Source organism: Cricetulus griseus, chromosome 6 (genome assembly GCF_003668045.3).
Source record: "Cricetulus griseus strain 17A/GY chromosome 6, alternate assembly CriGri-PICRH-1.0, whole genome shotgun sequence".
In the NCBI taxonomy this organism is placed as follows: domain Eukaryota; kingdom Metazoa; phylum Chordata; class Mammalia; order Rodentia; family Cricetidae; genus Cricetulus; species Cricetulus griseus.
The window spans coordinates 144,317,903-144,326,307 of record NC_048599.1 but is presented as its reverse complement, the minus strand read 5'-3'; positions in this window follow the sequence as shown (position 1 = coordinate 144,326,307).

Genomic DNA, 8,405 nt, shown 5'->3' with positions numbered 1-8,405 from the left:
ACAGACAGACCGGGCCAGGGCCAGGCGGGAGGGCGGAGCCATCCGCTGCGGGTGGCCCCGCCCCAGGGAGGGGCCAGAAAGGAGGTGTGCTTTCCTACAACCTCCCGTCCCTTGTCCCTTCCGACTCTGGTTCATTTCTCTCCTTCCGCGTGGTCACCAAGACCTCCGATAAGGAAACAGACGTGGAGATCACTGGTTTTGAACTCTGGCCAATAACTCCCAGGGTTTCTCCACCTTGAGACCCAGTAGTAACCCCGTGGGCAACCCAATACATTATTTTATTTCCTTATGGCTGGAGAATGGAGAGATGGTCTCAAAATGTAGTGGTGCAGGCCTCTAAGCCCAACACTTAGAAGGTAGAAGGAGGATAGAAAACTGTTGGAAGTTCGAAGCCAGCCTGGCAGACATAGTGAGTTCCAGGTCGGCCAGTGCAACATAGGGAGACCTTGGCTCAACTCATCATCCTACCCCACGTATTCATGTATTCATTATATTATTTTATGCTACTAAAAGGAAGCAACGTGGGACTGGAGAGATGTCCCAACAGCTAAAAATACTGGCTACTCTTATAGAGGACCTGGGGTCCATTCCCAGCACAGTCCTAGGGAATCTGACACCCTCTTCTGGCCTCCATGGACACTATACATATATGTAGTAGATAGACATATATGCAAGCAAAACACCCATACACATAAAAAAATTTAAAGTAAAAGAAAAAAAGCAATTTGAAGGCTGAGGAGGTAGTCAAGTAAGCCAGACACCATGCATGTGCTTTTGTTGTTGTTTTGGTATTTCCAAAAACAGACTCTGTGTAGCCCTGGCTGTTCTGGAACTCGCTTTGTATACCAGGCTGGTCTCAAACTCACAGAGATCCACCTGCCTCTGCCTCCCGAGTGCTGGGATTAAAGGCATCACTTGGTGATGCCATGTTTTTGTAATCCCAGCTCTGGGATTACAGATAACCCCCCTGGCTAGATTACCCTATCTGAGCCTTCCAGGTTATCGAGGTTTACTTTTGGCCTACACACACACACACACACACACACACACACACACACACACACACACAGAAGCAACCTAAGTAGCCTGTTAGAAGATTGCTTAAGTAAATACAGACACCAGCCTGCCCACAGGCTCTAAGAGGTTGGGAAGGTGAAGCACGGGGTCAAAGTGCATGCCAGGAGAGGGTGGCTGGGACATTCACAAGACACTTAAGTATAGAAAGCAAGTTTAAAGAGCTTCATGCTGGGTGACCACTTTAGAAAACAACATAGTAAAAATTTCCATTTCACTCCTGGGTAAAGTCCCTGCGGATTTACCCAGTGGTTTAAATCCAAAAGTGGAAATGGTCCAGACATCTAGCAACAGGAGAATGGAAAAGTAGCTTTGTTTGGGCTGATTTGGTTTTCCAAGACAGGGTTTCTCTGTGTAGTCCTGGCTATCCTGAAACTCACTCTGTAGACCAGGCTAACCTTGAACTCAGATCTGCCTGCCTCTGCCTCCCATGTGCTGGGCTTAAAGGTGTGCAACACCACTGCCTGGCAAGTTTTTTTTTTTTTTAATGTTATAAACTATTCACACTGTGGAATATTACACACAGGGACAGTGAATAAGCTATAGATACACTGGTGAATCTTAGAGACATAGGAATAAAAAGAACAAATGTGGGAAGGTAAGTAAGACTACACACATGGCTAGGGGAGTGGCTATAGTAGATCAAGACTATCCTCAGCTAAATATCAACTCTCAGCCTAGATAGCTGAGACTGTCTTAAAATGCAAAACCAAATGAAGCAAAACGTCAGTTTTCTTCGTCCCCTTTTCTGCCCCTACCCCCTGCCTGTGAACCAGGATGTAGCTCTCAGCTACTGCTCCAGCACCATGCCTGCCACCAAGCTCCCTGCCCTGTAAGCCATCCCCCAAATAAACACTTTCTCTTTTAAGAGTTGCTGTGGTCATGGTGTCTCTTCACAGCAATAGAACACTGACTAGAACACAAACAAACAAAAAAGAAACCTACACAGCATTGCCAAGAGCAGGAGATAGCCTTTGCTCATATCACCAATTAAAGTTTTAAGAGCCCTGAGGAGGTGTGCACATTACAGTAACCATGGATATTGAGTTCAAGAGGCTCACTGTGTCCACATGCTTTATAATTTAATAATATAATAGAGACAGCTCAGCCTATCACAAAATCAGAATGTCACATTTTAAAAGAAAAGTTTGCAGCTGGTGAGGTGGCTCAGCAGGTAAAGGTGATTGCCACCAAGCCTGATGACCTTAGTTTGATCCCTGGGACCCTCATGGTAGAAGGAGAGAATCCACTCTTGCAAGTTGTCCTCTGGCCTCCACATGTGTACCATGTGGAGTTCTTGCCCCCTCCCCTCCAATAAATAAGTAATATGTAACAAAAAAAAGGTACAAAAGAAGAAAGATAAAAACAAGATGTTTTTGTTCATTATGGTAACATGTCTGTGAATGCCTGGTCTCTGAGACTACCATGGCTCAGTTTCAACAAGACTCAGGAACTAGTGTTGGTTCAAACTTGGCAAGTCTGACCTCGTTTATTTCAGGATGAGTGTGGTGGCACAGGCTTTTTGGCTCAGCTAAGGGACGTGTGGTGGGGAGGGAGCTAAGGCAGGAAATCCCAAGGGTTCTGATGCCCTCTCCTGGCCTACAAGGGCACCAGCATACATGTGATTTACATACAGGCAAGCAGGCACACACACATACAATAAGTTAAAATTTATAATTTTTTTTTTAGTTTTTAAATTTTATTTTATATATGTGGGTGTTTTGCTTGCATGTGTATCTGTGCACCACTTGTGAGCTTGGTGCCGGTAGAGGCCAGAAGAGGATATTGGATTCCCTGGAACTGGAATTACAGACATTTGTGAGCTTCCAGGTAGGAACTGAACCTCGGTCTTCTGAAAGAACAGCCAGTGCTCTTAACTGCTAAGCCATACCCCTGATCTTTTTTTAATTTAAAGGCATTTTTAGTTTAGTTGTTTTTTTTTAGTTTTTTTTTTGTTTTTTTTTTTTTTTTTTTTTTTTTTTTTTTTTTTTTTTGAGACAGGGTTTCTCTGTGTAGCTTTGGAGCCTATCCTGGCACTTGCTCTGGCGACCAGGCTGGCCTCAAACTCACAGAGATCTGCCTGCCTCTGCCTCCCGAGTGCTGGGATTAAAGGCGTGCGCCACCAACACCCGGCATTAGTTTTTTTTTGTTGTTTGTTTGTTTTGTTTTGTTTTGTTTTTTTAAAGACTTTATTTATTATGTATACAGTCTAAACAGTCTTCTGCCTGCATGCCAGCAGAGGGCACCAGATCTCATAACGGATGGTTGTGAGCCACCATGTGGTTGCTGGGAATTGAACTCAGGACTTCTGGAAGAACAGTCAGTGTTCTTAACCGCTGAGCCATCTCTCCAGCCCCCTAGTTTTTTTGTTTTGTTTTGTTTTGTTTTAAGATTTTATTTACTTTTGTATATGGGTGTTTTGCCTGCACGTATGTTTGTGCACTGTGTGCATGGCTGGTGCCCTCAGCAGACAAAAGGCTCTGGATACCTTGGACCCTGAGTTAGAGATGACTGTGAGCCATCTTGTGGTTGGGAAAAGAACCACAGCGCTCTGCAAGGTGAGTCAGTGTCCTTAATGCTCTCTCTCTCCAGCCTCAGGCCTTTAAGTTTTTTCAAACTGAATTGCACATGCAGCTTTTGTGTGTTTTGTGTGAGTGTGAGATCATGAGTGCACGAGTTGGTGTCAGTGTGGAGCCAGGGGCTGACCTCCTCTGCTCTGCACAAGCCTTGTTAGGTGCCTAAGAAAGACAGGGGCAGGGCCTCTTGCTAGGATGTGGGGCTCACTGGTTACCCCAGGCTGGTTACCCAGGCTAACCAGAGAGCCTCAGGGATCCAGCTCTCTCTGCCTCCTTCCTTTTTGCTAACAAGGACCTCAACATCTGGGATTTTCGAATGGATTGTGAGTACTAAGTCCTCCAGCTTGCTCTCCATAGCACTTTACCAAAGTGAGCTGTCTCCCCAACCTCCCTTTCTTTTCTCCTACTCTCTTTGTTACCGCCCCTTTAACACAGTTACCATGTTTGTAAATGCACATAAAGGTTTGGGACCAAATCCACAAGGACACCCCCCCAGCAGCAACTCCCCAACTCAGTGGTCCTCAGCCCCCTAATGCTGCAACCCTTTAGTACAGGTCCTCATGTTGTGCTGACCCCAACCATAAGGTTATTTTCTCTACTTCATAACTGTAATTTTGCTACTGTTGTGAATTGTAATGTAAACATCTGTGTTCTACAGTGGTCTTATTGACCCTATGAAGGGATCGTTCAACTCCCAAAGGGCTCTCGACCCCACAGGTTGAGAACCTCTGTCCTAAAAGGTGGTAGAAGGGGGAGTGCTATGATCACTTTTTAAACTTCTAAGTTGTTTGCATTGCATTCATTTAGTAAGTTGTGACTGGTTGATCGGTTTGAAACAGCCTTACTATGGGGGGGGGGCAGTGTGTGCTCATATTCACTGTGTGGCCAAAGATGACCTTGAATTTCTGATCTGGCCTCCATCCCAAGTACTGGGATTACAAGCTTGTGTTGCTAAGCCAAATTTACTTTGGCAAGTTAATACCACTTTTTTAAAAAAAAAAAAAAAATTAAACAAGTATGATGGAGCTGGAGAGATGGCTCAGTGGTTAAGAGCACTGGCTGCTTTTCCAGAGAATCTGGGTTGCTTTCCCAACACCTATACGGTGGTTCACAACCATCTATGGCTCCAGTTCCAGGAGATCCAGTGCCCTCTTCTGGCATCCGAGGGCACCAGGTATGTACACGGTACACAGATACGTATGCAGGCAAAACACCCAAACACATAAAATAGATTAATTTTAAAATTGAAGAAAAACCAAGTGTGTGTGTGTGTGTGTGTGTGTGTGTGTGTGTGTGTGTGTGTGTGTGTGTGTTAAACTCCAGCCTCCAGCCATGGTGGGGAATCAGGCGACTCAAGCAGAGTGTATGCAGGACACAGGATCCCTGCTCTCCAGTGTCCACCTCTAGTGCTTGGTGAGCCTTAGCTCACCTCAACCACAGACGCCCCCCCACAAGGACAGAAAGGAAATCACCGTGGGTGTGGTGGGTGTGGTTGTGGAGAAAGAAAGGGCAGGTGAAAAATCTGATGAACTTGAGCACTAGGCACTCAGAGACCAGAGGGCTCTCACCAGCAAGGACAGTCAGTGGGGTGGAGGCTGTGTGAGACATGGAAGCATTTCTGTCCCCACAGCCCTTCTCCCTGCCCCAGGCCCTGCTAGGGACTCTGAAAATATAAGGATGCTTAAGCCCAGACCCAGACCAAAGCACAGCCAGAGACCCCCAACTCAAGCCCATCAGATTTCTGGACTTGTTGCAGGAGGGTTTCCCTTCCTGGGCACCAGGAATAGTAACAGCCCCCTTTGGGGTACTAATAGTGTGGTTAAGAGTTGGCACACACCTTTAATGCCTGCAGGGAGATCTGAATTTGAGGCTAACCTTGTCTACAGGACAGCGAGGGTTAAACAGGGAAACCCTGTCCCAGAAAAAGGAAAGAAAGTGGGGGTAAGAAAGTCAGAAGATCTTGTTGGGGTGCTTGTCTCTGCATCAAGCCCGTTCCAAGCAACTCCTCACTCAATCGCTAAAAGAACCTGCTACAGGGGAGTGACTGGGAGCCTGCTTTCCAGAAGGTGGGAGTGTGGGAGTGACAGGTTCCAGCTTGGGGAATGTGGAGGTGACAGGCAGGCTGACATTCATCTAGACCTGTCTATTTAATACCCACTGAGTTGTTGGAAAACACAGGCCCCAAGCCTGGGAGAACTAAATGGGCCAAGCCACAACAGAGACTCATGAATGGGGCCTGAGCCACGACCTGCCTGGTCTCTGGAGAAGCTCACTCAGTTTTAGTCCTTTCTCCCCAGGGAAGGCGCATGCGTGACAGCCAGATACCTGCACTTCCAGCACTTTACCAAATGCCCTCCCCCCCCACTACCACTGTTGGGTTGGAATCCAGGTGTACCTAGCAACTACCTTATCACTAAGCTACACCATAATCCTTCCTTTAGCAAACTTCTTTGTATTTTTAGGAGGCTTTTCCTCACCTACCATCTTAGTTCCACAGACAGATCTGTGCTCAGCTCAGCTGGAAGTCAGGTCTGGGGACTCCAAACTTCAACCTCTAAGGAGGAGGCTGGAGACTGAAGCAAAGCTCTGAGCCTGGTATGGAGTACACAGGTCTCCGTGGACAGGGGCTGGACGAGGTGCCCAACCGTTCCCAGTAAGAATGGGGTTCCTATAGAGAAGCTCACACCCCAACCAGAGATTCATCAAGAATGAACTCTAAGACACCAGGGGGCTGTGGGACCCACCTTGCTTCCTTCCTGGGATTAGAAGGAAGTTGGTGGGTTCCCAGTGAGTTTGCTGAGACAAAGGAACCAGAGGAGGCACAGGAACATATGAGCTCAGAGTCTGTAAACATGAGTGACCCCCATAACACCTCAAGGATTTGCATGGCCCTTGTCCCTACTTACCTTCCAGCAGGTACCAGGCCCACAGCCAAGGAAGGGGCTCATCAGTCCCATCACTGGAGAGACTTCAGTAGACCCTGTGCCAACCAGACCTGTCAGAAGGCATCTTTGTGTGCCAGGAGGAAGTAGTAGGCAGTTTCCCAAGAAACAATTATTTGAGCCAACCCAGCAGTAAACACCTCACCCAGAGGCTGGGCCAGGACAGAAGCACTTCTGTGTGCTGGACCCAAGGGTTGGGCCAGCATTTCCTGGTGGCTAGAAACAAGAAGACTGACTCTCAGGAAGGAATACAGCCTAAATCCCATCAGGATGGGGGTCGGGGGTTTCTCTTGGTTCTGAACACACAGGGAGAGGGCGTGGGTTGGACGACTTCAAATGGGGTGGAAAGCCAGATACCCACTGTGAATGAGAACCGGGAAGCAGCTGTACATAAAGAGACCACCCAGAGGTCAGAAATTGCTGTATCTTGGGCTAGCTTTAGCTTCAAACAGCCATTCCTTGCCTATCTTTGTCAGAGCATTCTCTAACTAATAGATAAAAGCCTTGGAAAGCTATTAACTTAGCAGATCACTAGCTTCTACCAACTCAAAAGCTAAGAAAGCTATCATATAACATCATAGGCCTATAGGAGTGCTTCCCCCATCTTGCTGTGACGGCCTCTCTGATACACCCAACCAATATTGATTTATGACTTTCTTTTTACTATGAAATTATAAAACTTCATGAAACTGTTGCCACATTGGAACATGGATTTTGGGGTAACCTAATCTGTGTCCTGGGCCACAGATCCTCAAAATGGCTTCAGAATTGACTATTCCCATTAAGATAGGAACTGTGATTTTTGCATTGACACTACCTATACCAGGGTGGAGCAGGACCACCCAGGGGTAAGGTCACCCCATTTAAATGGTGGCTTTCACCCACATCAAGTGCCAAATATGCTCTAAGCCCCAAGGGTAGCCCAGCATCTCTGAGCTTTTGGGATCTTGAAGGGTAGGAACTACTTGATCACCTTTATAGATGGGGAAACTGAAACCCAAAAAGGTTCTAATTAACTAGAGACACAGATCAGAGAATGGAGCCGTGGAGCCAGAGTGGGGTCAGGCCTGCTGCCAGGGCTTTCCATCCCACCCACTACTTGCCCCTGCCCTATTCCTATTCTTGGCCCCTCAGCACTGCCCAGCCTGCGGAAGTGGTTTGGCGTCCAGCCTGCATGTCTGGCTCAGAGCTCTCTCCCTCTCCCCTCCTCCTACTTGGGAGGCTTCCACCTCACCTACCTGGCACAGGATATAAAGAGGACAAGGGCAGTGCTGTGGGCCAGGCACCAGGTTTCCAGTCACTCCTGAGAAAATGGGTAGGAGGGAGAGAGGGCTAGACCATCACAGTCCTCAGCATGATGGACTCTGTCACTTTTGGGATACAGTACAATAGCTAAGTGAGAGGTTTCTTGTTAAAAAAACAAACCTAACATTAAAAGAATTTCAAGTTTAGCTGGGTGTTGGTGGCGCATGCCGAGTCCCAGCACTCGGGAGACAGAAGCAGGCAGATCCCTGGGAGTTCAAGGCCAGCCTGGTGTACAAGGCTACACAGAGCAACCCTGTCTCAAAAAAACCAATCAATCAATCAATCAATCAATCAATCAATCAATCAATAAATAAATTTCGAGTTTGTAGCAGGAGAGATTAAAGGAAGCACAGGGCTCTGGGAACTGCACAGGTCTTACCCAGAGGGTCCTGAGCTCTGGAGCCAAGAGCTAAATCCCAGGGTTCCATTGCTCAGTTGTCCAAAGGGAGAAGGAGGGGTAGTGAGCTCTCAGGCATCCCAGCTCAGATACCTCACCGAAGCTAGCCTG